Source organism: Mustela nivalis (assembly GCF_964662115.1).
Source record: "Mustela nivalis genome assembly, chromosome: 1".
Taxonomy (NCBI): Eukaryota; Metazoa; Chordata; class Mammalia; order Carnivora; family Mustelidae; genus Mustela; species Mustela nivalis.
Window position 1 is genome coordinate 107,303,830 of NC_139020.1, and position 17,902 is coordinate 107,321,731.

Sequence of the window (17,902 nt, forward strand, 5' to 3'; positions counted from 1 at the left end):
TTTTTTTCCTGTTACGCCGTCAAGGCAGGGGGTAGTGAGGGGAATGGCACAGCCCTCTCATTCCCGGAATGTAGTCGATCTCAGCTCAACGGATTTCACAGAACACTCTCTGCCTATCGCCGGCTCCAACGAGAAGTAACTTTCCAGGAAGCTGCCGGCCCCCGACGGCCGCCAGGATCGCCGCCTGCGCCGCCAGGGCCGCCGGGGATTCACCCGGGGAGGGGGGCCGCCCCGGGAGGCTCGCGGGGAATAGGCGCACTTTCCTCTAAATCCCTCGCCCGCGCCCTCCAGGACTCTGAGTTCACCAGGTCCAGCCCTTCCTCATAAGTTTTATAAATGGGGAGAGTCGCACAAGTTAGTAGCAGAGTCAGTCTAGAACCCAGGAATTCGAGTCCAATCGGAGATTTTATAACTTCAAATTGCCCAATTCTGGCCTTTGTTTGCCCGGTGCGTCATTTATTTATGTTTGCTTTTTGCTTGCCTCCGCCCCCTTTAAGAGGATGGTTACGCCAGGCATCAAGGTCAAAAAGGTGGGAGTCCATAGGACTGAGGGTCTCCATCCTGTGCGCGCCAGACGACTTGTAGGAAAACCAAACAGAAAGCCCCTTCCGCCTACGTTGGCAAATAGGGGAACCCTGATAGGCTCGGTTTCCGCCCAAGTCTTTAGAATAGGAGCTGCAAGGCCGAACCTTGCCAGATTTCGGGATTTCGGAATCGGATTTCTCCGAATCCGTAGAGACGCGGTTAGGATTCCGCAGAGACCGGGGCACTGACCCCAGCGCGCGCAAGAGAGCGCTCCAAGGTTGGCTTGCGTTCTCTTGGGCCTTCCTCAGAATTATAAACCCTGGGCGCGTTCTCCTAATTGATCCTAGTAGTGGGCTCCGAGAGGGCTTTTTCGGGGCTGGGGTTTCGAAAGACGCAGTACGTAAGGCCGCAGTCCAGTCCTAAAACTGGCGGGTGGCGTCACACTGCGCCGCGCTTCACATCAGCAGCGGAGGCGGGGTCAGGGCGGTTGGTAAAGACTGGGCCTCCTCCGCCTCATAAAGCCCTACCTTGAAACTTTCTCATCCCTTCGCCCGGTGGAATTAAGGGGAAAGCGAAGGTTGAAATTTAATATGGAATGGAGTGAGTATCTAGGAAGGGAAGTGAAAATTAAGTACATGCGCTTATTGGAAATTAGGATTCCCGTGGTTCCGGGAGCTCAAACCTAATCATGTCCTACCGCTGCTAAACACTAGAGAGAGCCCTCCATCAAGGCTTGAAACCGACAACCCCCATGTAGCTCCGCCTCTCCTTCCCATTGACCTACTTTAGACACTGTCTCCAGATTTGGAGAATGCCTCTCGCACCACCACCACCACCCCCGCCCCTTCTCTAATCCCGCCGGCCCCTGGATTATTGGTAATCTAATAACTCCAATAACTCGCCGAGAAATCCGAAGGAGAATCTTGAAGCGCAAAGCACTGTTCAGGGGCAGGATCTAGGAATTTTGATAAGGCTGGAGCTGCCCTAGTGAAACCAGCATCAGGGCTCCTGCAGGAGCGCTCCGGTTCTGCGCAGCGGCTCAGCTAACTAGCCGCTCCAGTTTAGCCACGGTGGTCCAGCAGTAGGGGGTGGGGTTAAACCGCGCCTCTGTTTTTGCTTTAAGAGTGAAACACTCTTCGCTCTCTTGACGGGGAGAGGGGCGGGAGGGCCGAGGAGACGACAATAAATGAAAGCGAATTTGATAACACGGTAGGCTCGGCAGTCGCTTTGGGTGACCGAGGTGTTCGGGGACATTATGTCCTGACTTTATTTCTATCACGTTTCCTGCCAACAGCGCTCTTTCAAGCCTGCAAGCTTCTAGGAAATGCAATAAAATAGAGGGATGTGTTTTATCATCAAGATCTGAAGAGGAGCTGCTGAAGGGACGCTCCCCATGCGCCCAGCTCGCGACAGCCTTCCAGAAAGAGCCGGCAGACAATGCCAGCAAACCGCGTCCCCGAGCAAAGATATCTCGGCCATCCAGGCTGGACTGGGCTCAGTCTTTGCAAAAAGGCTGCCGGGGGAGGGGAGCGGCATGATGTCCCCAAGCAAACAATGCCTTTAAAAATCCGATCTGGACAAAAGTCAGCCAAGGTCTTTATTCACGTTAATGAAGATGGAAGGCACTAACTGTCCTTGGAAAGCGATGAGTCAAACTTGACCGCTCTTCAAACACATCCCCAGATTCGTTTCCAACCCGAACAGAGGCGCGTTTCTCCAACGCGGCCTCCGATTGCTCCCGCTGTGGGAGAGGCTGAACTCGATTCCCTCAGACCAGGGCGGTGGAGACGGCATCTCCCGCGAGTGGGCGCGCCGGCGGCCGTCGCTAGGGGTCGCCGGTACCCCTACGCGCCTTTGCCACCTTAAGTTTTGAACTCCGAGAAAATAAAACTTTGCTTGATAAGCAGCTATTGTGGCCCAAATTCTATTAGGACTACACCCTGCCTGTCCACATGAACCCCCCATCCCCGACCGACACACACACACACACACACACACACACACACACACACACACACAGGATCTCTGCCCAAGCCACTAAGCAGTCTGGAAGAAAGGGGAAGATGGTGATTCAGAATCCAAATGCGAGCCTCGGGTGCAGCAAGGTGCATCTCTGCAAGTGTAGGGACTGGGACTTAGTCACCCACTAACACAGGCACACTCCTCAAGATCTGGGACCCCCCACCCCTGAGCACTGCGGTAGGCTTCCCTTATCTGTCAATGAAAATCTTATGCTGTACTTTCTAAAACTCCTCCAAGACATCTGGGGTACTGTTTCCAGCTATGATGACCTGAGACGTTAAAGTCATGGGTCTCTCTTACTGCTGCTCCTTTCTCTTAGATACTTCAAAGGAGCAGAGATAAACTTGCCTTTGACTTTAAGTCACTGACTTGGAATTCAGAAGGTAAAACTCTGGTCCCGGTTAGGGTTCTAACTCACCAGCAACAGGCGCCCCGCCCCTCATGAGGCCGCTTGTTTTCTCAACTGTCCGAGAGTTTTATGTCCTAGAGCCTCCATGCGTCTCTCCACTACCCACTTCACCCAGGGAGACGCCACAGCGACAGAAAGCGTGTTCAAAACGGGTTATCTTATTATCTTACTCTCTTAGTGGAGGCAGATTCCACTCGCTGAGCGACGGTAGGCCGGGCAAACATATGAAGACTTCCGAATTGTCATCTACCTTTCCAAAATGTTGGAGGTCAGATGTCATCTTCATTGGATGTTGCCCTCTTCTGTCAGTCCTAGCACCTGGTAGGGATACTTGGAGACCTGAAGGTGACAGAGTCGGTCCGCCGCCCTAGGCGGGGGGACTCCGCTACGATTTACCACTAGGTGGCAGACTCGGTCCGTTCGAAAATCACCGCGCAGCCACAGCCTTCCACAACCGACTGCCCCCCACCCCCACTTTTTTTTTTTTTTTCTTTAATCTGTTAGCGGGAGGAGGTTGCTTCTATAAGCAACGCTGCAAAGCATTTAATTTAGTGGATGTAATTCCGTTCTTCCCGATGCTCACTCCTCTAGCAACCAACCACAACGCGGTCTCTGGAGCTGCGTTCACGTATTATACGTTGGTTTTTCCAGTCCCAAAGGCTGAATGTATTAGAAGGGAAGGAAAGGGTGCGCTTGTCTTCAAAAAGCAGAACGGAACTCGAAGGTATTAGGCGAGCTTCTTGCCAAACACTGGTCCAACAGCAAAGAAAGTCGGGAATAAACTCCTGATCCCCATGGAGAAGAGGGGTCCTGGAGGCCAAGGGCAGGGTTCTACCCAAGCTTACAGCGCTCAGTAAAGGCGGGGTGTGGGGGGGTGCGAGGGGGTGAGTTTGGTCTTTTGGCGGGGCTGCTGCTCACAGACCCGGAGGCGGGGAGGACTGGGAAGAGCCATTCCTGGCTTCCAACGGGGCGAAGAGAAAGGGGCCGGCTTCGCCACAGCACAGCACCCTCGTTCGGATCACTGCGGCGGCATTCCCACTTGTTGCGCAGTGCAGAAAGCCGGCACGCGCCACAGTACTTCGACTCCCAGAAGGCTCCAAAGCCAGCTACAGACCAGGTTACATTGCCCTACGCCATCCACAAACCTCCGTCCCCAACCCAGCTGCCATAGACGCGACCATCACCGCCGGCAAAACTACAGGACTTCCAATCACTGGTTGGTTTTTACACCAAGACATTCTTCCTTATCTCAGTGTCAGAATGGCAACAGAATTCAGGTGCTCTGAGAAGTCAAGTCCAAGGAGGAAGGAGGCTACCTCCATCTGGAGAACTCACCTACTTAAAGCCTACTAGGCAGCCCCCCCTTCCCGCCCCGCGCGCGCACACACACATACACACACACACACACACACACACACACACACACACACACACAGACATAACCACACACACAGGAACTTCTTTGCCTCTTAGGACACTATCCTAGCTGGAAAGCAACACTTTTCCACCCCATTTGAGAAATCAACTACAAAGTCCTGTTTTAAAAGTTGGCTTTATCTCCCCTTTCTAAAGAAAAAAAAAAAAATTCCTCCTAAGGTCATTTCACAATGTTTTTCAAATATTTGACTTTTGCAAACAGAGAGTTTCACCCACCAAGGGGTGGCGCTGCCGCACTACCTCCTCTGAATCTCTTCAAGTTTTTCACAATAAAGTGGGTTGTGAGTGTGGCTACCGGGCAGGGGAGAGAGGGAAGGAAGGATTTTGACATCTAGTCCTGGCTACCATTTACTCAACCAATAACTGGAACTCTTTAAGGCTCAGGAAACGACAGCTTAAGAGTTAGAGTCCCATCCCTGTCCAGCAAACCCAGAATAAACTGGAGAATCTTTTCAAGAAAGCATGGGGTAAAACCCTGCACAAGTGAGCGCAGAAGAAAAGGCCAACTGGAGAATTCCCACTTCTGGCTTCCTTCTCTTCAGGCTCCCCAGTTTACCAACAGCTTCTGGCCTTACCAACAGCAGACCCTTAAGATAAGCCAATGCTTGGGCCTAAAGTATTGGAAAGTCTTCCAAATAGGATATTGGAAACTTCTATTTATAAGTGGGGGGAGGAGGAAATATTTCCCATCTACAGGTTTCTATTTCAGCCTGAGGACCCAACTGGAGTCATTTTAGCAAGGGAATGCCCATCTCCTGGCGCCCTTCCTTCCATTTCCTTCTGCCCCAGAGACAATATTCTTTCTCCTTAACCAAAAAAAAAAGGTATATATTTTAAAGCAAGAATGTGATTTCACCTCATTCCTTTGAGCTCATGTTTGCTACCTCCAGGAATAGCGTGTGGACTAGGGCCAGATGAACTTCAACTTGGGCTGAAGATTTACGAGGTTCTGTTCCAGTGCCAAAGGCTCTTGGTAGTAAATAGTGAGCAAAATAGATACCTGTCTCCTGACAGATCTTGCCGGCCCCCCTCTTATTTTTTTAAGTTATTTATTAAAACCACACACACCTTGCAAAGAAAAGGGAAACTGGCAGTCTCTGTAGAGGAAGCCAGTGGCATCGCTCAGAGCCACAAACTGTATTTCTAAACAGCCTTTTCCCTGGTTCCCTCTGTCCTGCCCCAGTTTTTTGGCTTTTTTTTTTTTTTTTTTTGACAGGAAAAAAAAAAGCATCTATTGATACTTTTCTTAAAAAAAAAAAAAGTAAAGAGCCATAACATTTTCCTCCTGGAAACTATAAACTGAATGGAAAAAAAAAATCCACAGAAGATTAAATCAGTTTCCTGTGGCTGCTGGTGGTGGGGGGATAAATGACCAGCTCTCTCTCTCTGTGATGGACAGGGACCCAGTAACAGCTCTGTACTTTCCGTACCCTATTTGGGGTTCTTCTCCAGGTTCAGTTGCTGGACCCCTACCACCAACTCTTAACCACTGCAAAAAGGGGCACCCCATTAAAGGGGTCTTTTTCATTCCTTTTTTTTTTTTTTTTTAATCTATTGGGTTGTGTTTTTGTTTTCCGTGGAGTAGCTTCGAAACTCATTATTGTAACACTAGATCCATTTTTCGCCAGAGTTCCAATAACACGGCATCATAAAGGCAATGCAATCCACAGTTCTCAAGACACTGACCACGGTCACTACCTCTCGCAGCGGGGTGCCCTAGCTCCCGCTGCCCAAGAGCGAAGCCCATTTCCGAGGATCCAACTCCCCACCCGCTCCCGCCCCGGGCCGCCGCCGCCGCCGCCTTCCCCCATTCTTACTCCCTCGAGGAGAGCCACAGGTTGCAAATCCAACCAACCTCGCAAAACGTTTTTGCAAAATCACTCACAAAGATCTCTCCCTTTCTCGCCCGCGCCCCCTCCTCCCTTGCCGGGTCCCTCATCCAGGGCTACAGCGTGCCCTTCTCTCCTCCCGGGTCTTGCACGTAGGAACGCGGGCTGGGGCTGTTTGTTTTTCCCCTCGCCCCTAGCAAGGACCTCGGGAACCTGAAGCCTGACGTCGTCTACTCTCCGGTCTGCAGTTGTCTTTTTACAAAGCTCGCACCATGGGAAAAAATAAAACAAAATTAGGAGAGGCGGGGGAACAGCCATTGGGAGCTAACACCGAGTCACGCAGCGCCCAAAACACAAACACCGCGACCGCCAGAAATCCCGCCACCTTCCCGCTCGGCTGGGCCGTCCTGTGAAGGTTCCCAGAGTCCCCGCACGCTAAACAGCACCGCAGGTGCAAACGCGCACCCCTTTGCCACCCACCCCCCAAATCCCTGTCCCGCCACCAGTCTCTCCCCTCAGGATGAGGAGAGGGAGCGCGCGGGGGTTCCCGACTCCCTCGACTGCAACCAAGAAAGAATAATTTTCAAAGTATTCAACATCCCCGCCCCCAGGCAAGCTAAACCTCCCCCAAACACAGGGTAAGGGGACACCAAAGGGGTCCACCAAAGGGGACACCAGAACACTCGGATCTCGTTAGGAAGACCGCGGATCTAAAAGGAAATAGTAGAAACGATACTTCAACTGGGCTTAAGGGGGGGGGGGGGAGAGAAAAACAAAACCCGAGGAGTTCGCTTGCATTTTTCCTCCCAAATCTCGGCTCGGAGGCAGGGAATCTAGAGGAGCGAGGCCGGTGGAAGGGAGCCAGCGGGGCGAGCGAGCGGGCAGCCTCCCTCCTCGCCTCCCGGAGTCACCGAGAAGGACGGGAGAGGAGAAGGAAGGAGAGGCGAGGGAAAGGAGGAGGGAGGGAGGGAAGAGGAGGCAGGAGCGAGGGAGCGAGGAAGGCAGTTTGCAAGCGAGAAAAGAGGGAAAAAACACAGCCGCCCGAATCCAGCGAGATCACAAGCCGTACGCAAGCAGCAGCAGAAAGAGCGAGAGCGCGAGCGCGCGTCCTCTCCGTCGTCTGGGGCCAGACAGCCCCCAGACTTGCCCGGAGCACCCCCCAAACACTGTCTCGTCCTCTCGGCTCCGGCCGCCCCCTAATTCCCCTCCTTCCTCTCCTCCACCTCCTTTTCCAAAACCAAAACAACACAAGGGAGGGTGGCAAAAGCCTCCCCAAACCGGCCGATTCACTCAAAGACAACAAGAATAAAATAACAAATATATAAAAATCTATATCCTAGAGTGGGAGAGACGTGGGACTAATCTTCGGCATTTATTTTAACACCTGACAGCTAGAATAAATAAATATATACATTTATATCAATAGATACACATAGGAAACTTGGAGCCAAAGCATTTGGCAAGAGCGGAAAAAAAAAGAATTAAAAGGTAAAATAATGATCATGAGCAGCGGCGGCGGCAGCGGCACCAGCGGCACCAGCGGCGGCGGCGGCAGCAGCAGCAGCGGCAGCAGCAACAGCAATAATCACCTGGTGTCCGGCCTTTCCTAGAAACTTCTTGCATCACCACTTCTAAGAACCCCAGTTCTAAGAATCAACAGAGCTCAATTCTCGGAATTTGAGCTGCGGACTTTACCACTGCTACGAGGCAGGGGAGGACTCGGTGTCAGCTCTCCGGGACTTTTGCCTCTCTTAGCCCATGGAAAGCCCTCAAAGCCACAATATTTTTCCAGTTCCCGGAAGATTTCGAGGTCCTCAGCTGCGGAGCGTCTCGGATTCGGAGGTTCCGGTTCGAGGCTCGAGGGGCCAGACGGCGTCCCTCCCTCCCGGGGCCCCGCACGATGGTACAGTCTGCTCCGCCAGCGTCACGTGGGCACCCCCTCTGTGACGTCGGCGTCTTCGCTGTAGCAAAGCTCGGCCTCTGGAATTCTGAGAACTAATTTGCTATTCGGTGACATAAGAGGGGGAGTGCGCTTTGCTTTCCCGGGGTCTGGGGCTAATTCCTCCTCTCTTACCCATAAACTCAGCTACTCGAGCTAAATACACAAAAGGGAGAGAGAGGTTCGACCCGTTGGAAAAAGTCTGTTATATATAGTAGCTTTAGAGGCGAGTAAGAGAAAAAAACAATAAACACCACAGCTCTTTCCAGCTAGAATATTAGGCACCACGAGAAAAATATTTGCCAAGCAGTTTTCGGTGGGTTCATTTGCTTTATTTTATTTGGGACGTCTTTCGGTTTTGTTTTGTTGTTTTTTTTCCTTGTTGATGTGGTGGCTTGGGATTTTTTTTTTCTTTTTTTGGTGGTTGTATTTTGATGATTTTCGGATTTTTTTCTTCTGATTTTTGCCTTTTGCAAGTTTGTGGTGTTACGTAAATACTAGGATCCCGCGTCGGTTGGATTTTGTTTTGTGTGTGTGTGCTTTTCCCCCCCCCCACTCTCTAATCGCTCAAGCGCTTTAAAGAAGATGTGTTATTTTAATATTGAGACTATTGAGAGCGGCTTCAATTTTTGATCGCATGTAACAATCCCAACCCCCACTTTTTTTGGGGGGGGGGGTGCAATTTTCTTTTTCCCCTGGACTTTTTTTTTACTGAGAGGAGGCTCTCCTGCACTTGAGGGACATGTTCAAGGATTTGTTTTGGTTTGGTTTGTTTCTTTCCAGGACAGCAAGTGGTGGGTTTACTCTTTCTGTTATTGTTGACTGTTAGGACATTTCTTGTTGAAAGAAACGTGTGTGTATTTGGGTGTGTGTACGCGTGTGTTCTACCAAATTAGGTGAACCAAATACATGTTTGTGTTTTGCTTATTCTTAAGGTCTCGATCCCCCGCGCTCCCCCCAACTCCCGGCTCGTTTCAAGGTCGTTGTAAAAAAATCTCTTCTGTCTGTGTTTAAGAGATCAGCCAGAGGGAATTCTAAAGGCCTGCCGTGCCAGTATCACAGATACTGCGTGTGTTTAGAACAGCCTGTGCTACAACTACAGCGCGCGGCACGCAGCACAGGCTCCTTAGCTCCGGAGCTCACTTGGGAGGAGGAGGAGGAGAAGTGGGGGGAACTCTTTCTTTTCTTTCTTTCTTCCTTCTTTCCTTTCTTTTTAAAGGCAAATGCAGTGCGGAATCATTTCACTGTGGGCCTTGGTTTGTTTATTCAGAACTGCCAGTTTCCCTATTTAAATGTTGGTTGGGGTTTTTTCCCCTCCTACTCATCCCCGAATGAGGGAGACTCTTGTTTCTTTTATGTCTCTCTCTTAAAAAAAGGGTGTGAGGGGAAAATAATATTTCAGATTCCTCAAGAATTAACCCAAAATGTTTGGACCAGAAGCAGCTTTCAAAGGTCATGCTGTTCTGAGCCTTGGCTTTGAGAGTCCTTCAGGCGTCTCATTAAATTACAGATGAGTTCTTAAAGGTTCCACAAAATTTCTGCACTTGTTAATTTCCAAAAAAGATATGTCCCAAAATACTCTACCTCTCCCAACCTCAAATTTGGGTTTAAAATGGAGAGGTGAGCAGAGCTACGAAAGATTACGGGCTGTTTCTTGGGATATTTGGGATCTCTTTCCCTGGAAAAGTCCGTAAGAAGTTCAGATCTGTTGCTGAAAATGTTATTGTCAGTGCACCCCTCCCGCCGCCACCACCTTTAAAAGGCCGTGTAGGGAATTTTAGATCCAGAAGAGGTCCAAAGGGGTTGATTATTTTCCGCAAGTTCTGGAGCTTAGAAAATATGCCTAAGTGTCTGTTCCTATGAAATCTGAATATTTTAATACTTATTGACAGATGGATTACTGCAGCCTCTGCAGAAAAGCCTGTCTTGTAAAGGATTTTTGAAAAATATACATAGGCCTAATCCTGTCACTGTTGTTGAAATGAACATTTTACCCCCAAAGACACATGATATCGTCAAGTGCAGATTCATTCTGCCAGAAGGCGGACTATCTGCTTTTTTATTGTCTCCTTCCCCTCCCTTTTCAGAGTTTTAAATGAATTCCACTGGATTCAAAACGATACCCCGATTTTGCCAAAGCGATTTTCTCTGTGCATTTACATGTGTGATATTTTTTCTGTCTTTGAGAGTAGGAAGAACTTCAAGGTTTCTCAGGTGTATCTGTATAGGGTTTGGAATGTGAAATGTATGGCTCTGCTCTGTTATTGATCCTATGATGGAGTTACTTTTATGATTTTTGGTCACTTTTCTAATCAAAGTTGCCACCGTGCCTCATTGGTCTCTTGCCATCGCCCCCCACCACCCCAACCTTAAACACGGTTTGTTCCTCCTCCTGCGTTCTCTTTGCCACTCCAATCTTAGCCCCATGGGGGCGCTGCAGAGCAGAGGGAAATCTGCTCCCACTGGCAGTAGAACTAGCCAGAATGGGGGCTGGGAAGGAATTCACCCTTCTTGCACCTCAGACCTTTTTAATTCTTTGCAGGCAGCCCTTGGAAGGAAAACCCACCAGGTCTAGTTTATAGATAATTAACCCCACCATCACGGAACTCAAACCTTCTCAACACATTATTTCTGGAACCAAGTGCCAGAGTCCCACATTTCTATGATGGTGGTTTTTTGGTTTTGTTTTTTTAACCAAATTAGTGTTTACATTGAAAGAAATTGATCAGAATGGCACTGTTAAAAGGAAAAAAAATTGAAAATATTCGAAAGATGGAGACTTTAGGTAGATCCCTTTCTCTCTACCGAATGAACAGTGAGGAAAATTGTGCACCCGTCTCTCAATCTCCTTTCAAATCCTGGGAACATAACTGTCGGATTTTATATCAGTTCAATTTCTTCCACATTGTCCTCCTTTCTCTCATTCTTGATCTCTCCCCATCAGTAGCCAGTTGGCATCACTGTGTGGGCTCCTTTACTCCAGCAGTGCTATGTTACAGGATTAAAGAAAGGATTGACTTGAATATATACAAATTCTTTTAAATCAACCTTAAGAAGCTCTAAAGAGTGATTCTGTGTCTGGGGTCTTATGAGTGATTTCTGCAGACTCAGAGGGACCATGTATCACCTAGTCCTGTTATTTAATGATCACTGGCTAGTAATACTCAGAACAGAGGACCAGGCCATTCCCTTTGCCCAGTGGACTGTGCATAGTACTAGGTTCCTGAACGCAGCTGCTGGGTAAATATAAGCTTTGTTACAAATAAAATAGCCTGGTCCTAATACTACATCTATTTAAGGAAAGGGACAGATTTTACATCCAGTTCCCCACAATTCAGTCATAGATGAAAAGGAAGCTGTCCTTGGAATAAATACTGTCTTGTCCTCTTTTCAAGGGGGCTCCAAACGGGAAGTCGGTTTCACCTGTCAGGAACTTCTGGTACTTTGGTAGATCTTTCAACCATCACATCTCAGAATTATAGATTTTAGAATGGGAAAGAACCTTGTAATCAATTATACAACTCCCCCAGGCTTCTCCCTTTCAAGAGGACAGGCTGGCCCTGTCTGTGAGAGCATGTATGACCCCAGGCATGTGTGACCCCAGGACATACCTGAAAATGGGTCCTCGTTTGATGGTCCTGCGTCATTTCACAGAATGAGGGTGATCTGACTGCCTGGGTTTAGAGGAGGGTGTCCTGTTTTTCTGGCAGAATTGGGGAAAGCGAAGCTGCTTTGGTTTCCTAGTTAACTGTAAATTGGTCTTCAAAACGAACTCCTGGTCATGATGCTACTACTGAGTTTTGATGGACATTTGGGTTTGGTTATGTTTGTCACCTAAGCTGTGTTACTCGACACTACTTCTGTTGGGTGTGGGTGGTGCTGTCCACCTGCTGCAGAAAATTTTACCTATTCCTTTTCTCTCAAATGCTTCATTTAGAGTTATTGTAGACACGCTCCCTATATTATCCTTGGAGAAAGGAGATTTCTTGGTATATTTTACAGAAATTGAGCAGAAAGTTTCGAGACAATAAAAGAAAAAAACAGAAGATGATTTCCAGCTACTACCTTCTGAAAAAGAAGTGTCAACGTTTAATTTTGATCCATATGCTGCCTGCTTTCAGCCTGTTTTATTCTGAGACTTTTTTTTTCTTTAGAAACCTTTTCTAGCCTAGCTCAGACTTTCCCCCCAAAACACTGATTTTCCACACTTTTCTCACTTTTTAAAAATGGAAATAAATATCAGGAGCTTAAAATAGAGAAGTGGGGGGGGCGTGCCTAATCATTTGTTTATTGCATTGGATCACTGTTTTGAATAGCAGGGTTTTCACTTCCTATGAAACTCTAGCATGAAGAAAAGCAGCAGCTGGACCAGGAAGGGATGAAGAGAGGAAAGCACTTGAGTGTTTGTAAACTCTGGGTAGCTGGCCCACCCTCCCTGCGGCTGCCTGCCTGTACTTAGCTGTCTTTACTACCTAAGGCTAGAAGTGGAAAAACTTGATTTGCGTGTTGTGCCTGCATTTTTCCCCCTTCTTCTCCACACCGCCCTCTGTACACCTGACCCTGAAGAAGCCTATCTGAAGCCAGCTCGCTGGCAGGCAGAGCTGGAGAGCGGAAGAATGTGCGGAGGGAGGGAGCGCTTCGGTACTTTTCCATTCACATCTCCACAGTGGCTTTTCTTGTTTATTTCACCCTCCACCCGCAGAAACCTTTCAGCTGCCTGAAATTCGAGTCATTACACCGCTCCCTGAGGTCAGACTACAGATGCTCGGTGCATGTTTCCTACATGTCCGTGTCTATGTAACATAGGTACATACAGAAACCCACACACATGCACACAAACACGAAACTCCACAGGGGCATGGTGTGAGGTAGGAAGAAAAAAAACAAACAAACCTGGATTTGTTGCCAAAAAAACCTTGGCTTCTAATTACAGTCCTGCCTGGAACTCCCTTTTGGAGAGCAAAACCACTTGTCAGGACTCAGTTTCCTCAGCCTTGCAAAGAAATAACTCTGATGATTTGCACGACGTGTCTCTGTTCTAAATTCTATACCTTTATATCCAAATACATATTTATATAACTTTAAGATGGGGAGGGCAATGGAAAGGAGCTGTATCATATGTGTACCTGGCATGGGGGAAGGGGTTAAAATTTAAACTTCTAAGTAAAGAAGGCAGTCCCAGAATCCTCACCTCTATCAATTTTTAACCAATTGTAGACCAAAGTCTGGGGTTTTGCTGAGTGGGTCCAAAAACCAATTGAAGATTTTTGATGTTGAGTTGGAGGAGACAGGTTCTAAGACCTTGTACCTTTGCTCTCCAGCATTCATAATCAGTTGTGACAGTTCCCAAGTGTCTTTTCAGCACTATCGTTCTTTTTTTTTTTTTTTTTTTTTTTTGCCTTCTGTTTGTTTTTGGAAACTGTCCCAGTCAATGATAGGAAAGAGATGACACTTGTAAACTGGGCAGTCTTTAAGCCACTGGGCCCCATGTGGATATGAAAAATATGTCCTAACATTCACACACACACAAAGGAAGGAAAGAAAAAAAAAAAAAAAAAACCTAGAGAGAGATTCCTAGTAAGAAACTTAGAGGTAATTCAGCCATAACTGCCTTAAAAGTAATGATGTGAAGTTAGAGGAAATAACAGATGAGGAGTTTGCCCTTACCAAAAAACAAAAACAAAAACAAAAAACAAAAACAAAAACAACAAAAAAAAACTAAAAACAAACAAACAAACAAAAAACCATTGATCTTCCAGAACAAACTTGAAGACAATGAAAGAGATACTTTCAATCAGTATTTCCTATATTTTTTTGATCTCCGTTCTTTAAGACAAAGGTCTAAACTTCTCAGACCCAACTGTCTAGATGAAATAAGGTCTTTGTCAGACCTTGGCATCCTCAGGAAGTAATAAAACAGCCCTTAATCATTAGCAGTCACATCCTACCGCCACCGTTTCTCCTTTGGCTTAGGCCCTCTGAAATATTGCTGTCCATGTACACGGAGAAATGGAGTCAATTACACTCTCAGTATAGAACTCCTGAGTTATAATGTGCTAGAAGTGGGAGGGTCCTTAGCAAACATCCAATCCAATGTTACTGATAGTATGCAATTGGACACTGAGGCCCAGACAGAAGGCATTTCCACATCCACTGAATCGCTGGCAGAGCCAATCTAGAATTCTGATGCCCTGGTTCTATAATCATTGTGGTTTGTTGTTGTTGTTGTTGTTGTTGTTGTTGTTTTCCATAGTTCATCATGGAAAGAGGATATAGGGTGTGCAACCCTGCAAAAGAGCCATTTGGTGTGGCCTTTCATTCAGAGCAGGCCTCAGAGTTGGACTTCTGATATGTTCTCCACTGAGGTTCTGCTTCAGTTCTAGTGGTGCACAAGAAGACCTTCACATGTAAGTTTTGTGTGCGGATCCTGCTGCAGGACCCAGTGTAGGAGCCCTCCCAGTCTCTCATGGTGCCGAGATTTCATACTATTACTAAATCTAGAGTTGTCCTGAATCATGTGATTATATTGGAACCTGTGTATGTTGGTGTTTAAAATGTAAATTTTAAAATATATTTGGACTAGAAGCAATGATGCCACAGTAGCAATGAACACACCTAATACCCAGATTGTACCATAAAATAAGGATTTGCTAAAAAAAAAAAAGTGGGGGGGAGACACCAAACAAGTACACAAAAGTCCCTACATTGCTGGGGGATATTTCAGAGACACTGGTACCACCTGAAGAGCTTCCAAGGGGCAAAGCTGCAAAATTTGAGTGACAAGATAGAATAATATTAGATGATAACCTGAAGTATAAAATAAATGTCTACACATTTACACAGATATAAATAAATTATGGGAAAAATTAATAAATGGAAGAGAAGAGACAAATTTCCCATGCAGAAGAATTCCAAATAATTTATGTAGATGCTCTCCCCTGAAGGAAGGAGAGTATAATTCCCCTCTCCTTATGTGTGAGCTGGGCATAGTGACTTGCTTCCAAAGAGCATAGTATAATAAGGGGAGAGGGGGAGGTAATTTTATATGGAGAAACCAGACTAACACTACAGCGGCCAGGACATCAAGGTCAATATCAACAACGATAAACCATGAACAACCAACCAAACAAATAATGATAAACCATGTTGATTGTATGTACCTTTGATATAAGGTGGTGAAATGGGTCATTACCTCTGTGGTCTTCCCCATACCCCAGTCTGTTTATGAAAAAACATCAGACATATTGTAGTAGAGGGGCATCGGACAAAATGCTTGACCAGTACTCCTCAAAACTGTCAAGGTCATCAAAAATAAGGAAATGCTGATAAGTTGCCATAGCCTAGAGTAGCCTAAGGAGACATGATAACTTCATGTAAAGTGGTACTTAATGGAAAAAGACAGAAGGTAAATCTAAACAAATCTGAATACATCATGTACTTTAGTTAATCATACTGTGTGAATATCAATTGTCACAAAAGTACCATACTAAGGTGAAATGTTAGTAATGGGGGAAACTGGGTACAGGATTGTTCTTTGTACTATCTTCACAGTTTTTATGTTACAAAACCACAAATATGTGTATGTGTGTATATATATATATATGTGTGTGTGTGTGTGTGTGTGTGTGTGTGTGTGTGTGTATGTGTATATATAACCCCTCTCTCTTTTTCTCTCTCCCCCCCCCATACTAGAAGCCTCCAAAAAGTGCCCCAGGATTCTCTTGAAATCTGAGAGGTCCTGCCTGCAAAACAGAGTCCGGACAATGAGGGAACTTGCCTTTATTCTTTCAGTTGACTAAATTGAAAGCAGTATGGCTAATTTTTGTGTGTCATCATCTGGATGGAGAGCACTAGGGAGGCACCAAAGGCCAAATGTCGTTATGGTGGTCGATGACTCAAGCCACCTCTCTGATCTGCTTATTCAACATTTTCCTGTGGAGATTCTCTTGAAAACAAGGCCCTGAAGAATCTTTACCAACAGTCCAAATAGGGCATACAGAACTTCAGATTCATAACTGAGGTTGGGAGGAGCCCCAAGAGCTTCCCGGGATGTCTGCCATTTCATTGTACAGCTCTGATAGAACTGTTGATCTCATCAGAGTTGTAACTCTGGGTGTCAAGGGGAAATAGCTGACTGGACCCATGACTCTGTGACTTTGTCTTCATCATCTGGATTTGACACTATAATCTAAACTCTCCTCAGCCTTCAGCCTATTAGTTCTGTAGTTGAAAGGTCCAGAGAGACAAATGGTTTGCAAAGACAACCCCCAAAATTAGTGGTAGAGTTGATTCCCATCAACAAGTCCACCCTGAATCACTTATTTTGCAGCTGTATCCACTCTGGAAAGCTGAAAGCTGCTATTACATTGATGTACATTACTTCAGTAATGCCTCATTAATTTCTAACCAGTTGTCAGTTACCAATGGTGTCTAGTTCCCATGCACTACTTGAGTTTTAAGTGTCTCTTCCTTTTTTTCCTATCTTTTCCCACATCTATCAACCTCTCTGTCAAGTGGCTATAAAATCTTTGGACCAATACTTATGTCCACTGTGGAGGCTGACATTTAAATAATTCTTGGTGAAATTCAGTGAGATTGAATCCTGCCGTACTATATTTTGGTTAGCATGACTCTTTCAGTGATCCATTGGGTCACATGTCTCAAGAATCAAAGTTCAGCCCTTTGAATTAGTAATTCTACTTCTAGGAACCCATCTTTGAGGTGCATACAACATACAGGAAAAAACTCAAACATATAGGGTCAAAGTCGTTATATGAATATAGGTATCTAAGTGTTATATCTAACAACAACAAATACGCACAGCCTCCATGTCCCATTGTGACTGACTTGAGAGAAAAGGTGTTGGGTGGAGAATGATGAAGTGTAATCTAATTTTTAAAAATTGGAATTGGAAAATACTTATGGTAATAAATAAAGTGAAAAGTAGGATATATATATATATATATATATATGGCATATTATAACTATGTTTAAAAATACTCTTCATAGAAAATAAATGGGATATAAACAAGAATACACAATAAACAAATAGTTTGGTTGTCTTAGGGTAGTAGGATTTTGAATGCTTTTCTCCTCCCTTATTTTTTTTATCTTCTAAATTATGTAATGTTTATATATTAGTTTGATATCCATCTTCTTCCTATCTATCTATCTCCCTATCTCACAAGCACACACCTATGACACTGAAAAGCCCTAAGTGAATTCTTTTAAATGCAATTAGTTGCTTAATTCACAGGTCTTCAATGTTTGGCCTAAAGTTAATGCTGTCCACATCTTTAGGACCTATAGCAAAAGTGAGAACAGAGCATTCACTCTTAGAGAAGACCTTTCACTCTGGGAGACACTTGTCTCCACAACAACAAACAGCACCCGTGCGGAGCATGTTAACCTAAATGAGATGAGGTGATCTGTAAATCTTTTATCTATCCCTGCCCCCTGGGTCTTAGTGTGCTTCTCCTGTTTGCTGGTGTTTCAGAGCATCAGCAAATGTCAAGAGGTTTTCTTGTTACTTTGGTGTCTCTCTGAGGCCACCCCCAGAGTTTTCCTGGTGGACAAACTGCCTTTTGGAGTTCTCTGGGGGCTACTGGCCATTTATTTTTGATTTTTATAACAGGTTTGACTAGTGAATGCTAAAGCAAAACAATTTTTTTTTTCCTTCGGAGAATCACAATCTATTAGGAACTTTGGGGAGTATATTATTATTTGAATCACTGATTTTTG

At 46.0% G+C, this 17,902-nt stretch overlaps 1 protein-coding gene and 1 long non-coding RNA gene across 3 annotated transcripts in view; one reads left to right on the forward strand and one right to left on the reverse strand.

Moving 5' to 3' along the window:
• The window catches only part of BCL6 (BCL6 transcription repressor), a 21,655-nt gene extending 13,786 nt beyond the window's left edge, over positions 1-7,869 (reverse strand). Inside the window, exon 1 of one of the 2 annotated variants that reach the window (XM_082713013.1) lies at positions 7,812-7,869. The gene's annotated coding sequence lies outside the window, so the exon portion shown is untranslated. Of the gene's footprint in view, positions 1-3,126; positions 3,270-7,811 lie in introns of those variants that run through there. The other variant, XM_082713014.1, reaches the window with a different exon arrangement.
• Positions 7,870-8,393: 524 nt separating this feature from the next.
• Positions 8,394-17,222, forward strand: LOC309854320. Its single transcript, XR_014306149.1, has 3 exons — positions 8,394-8,477; positions 14,415-14,568; positions 15,854-17,222. It is a non-coding gene; the product is annotated as an uncharacterized lncRNA (long non-coding RNA).
• Positions 17,223-17,902: the final 680 nt, after the last annotated feature.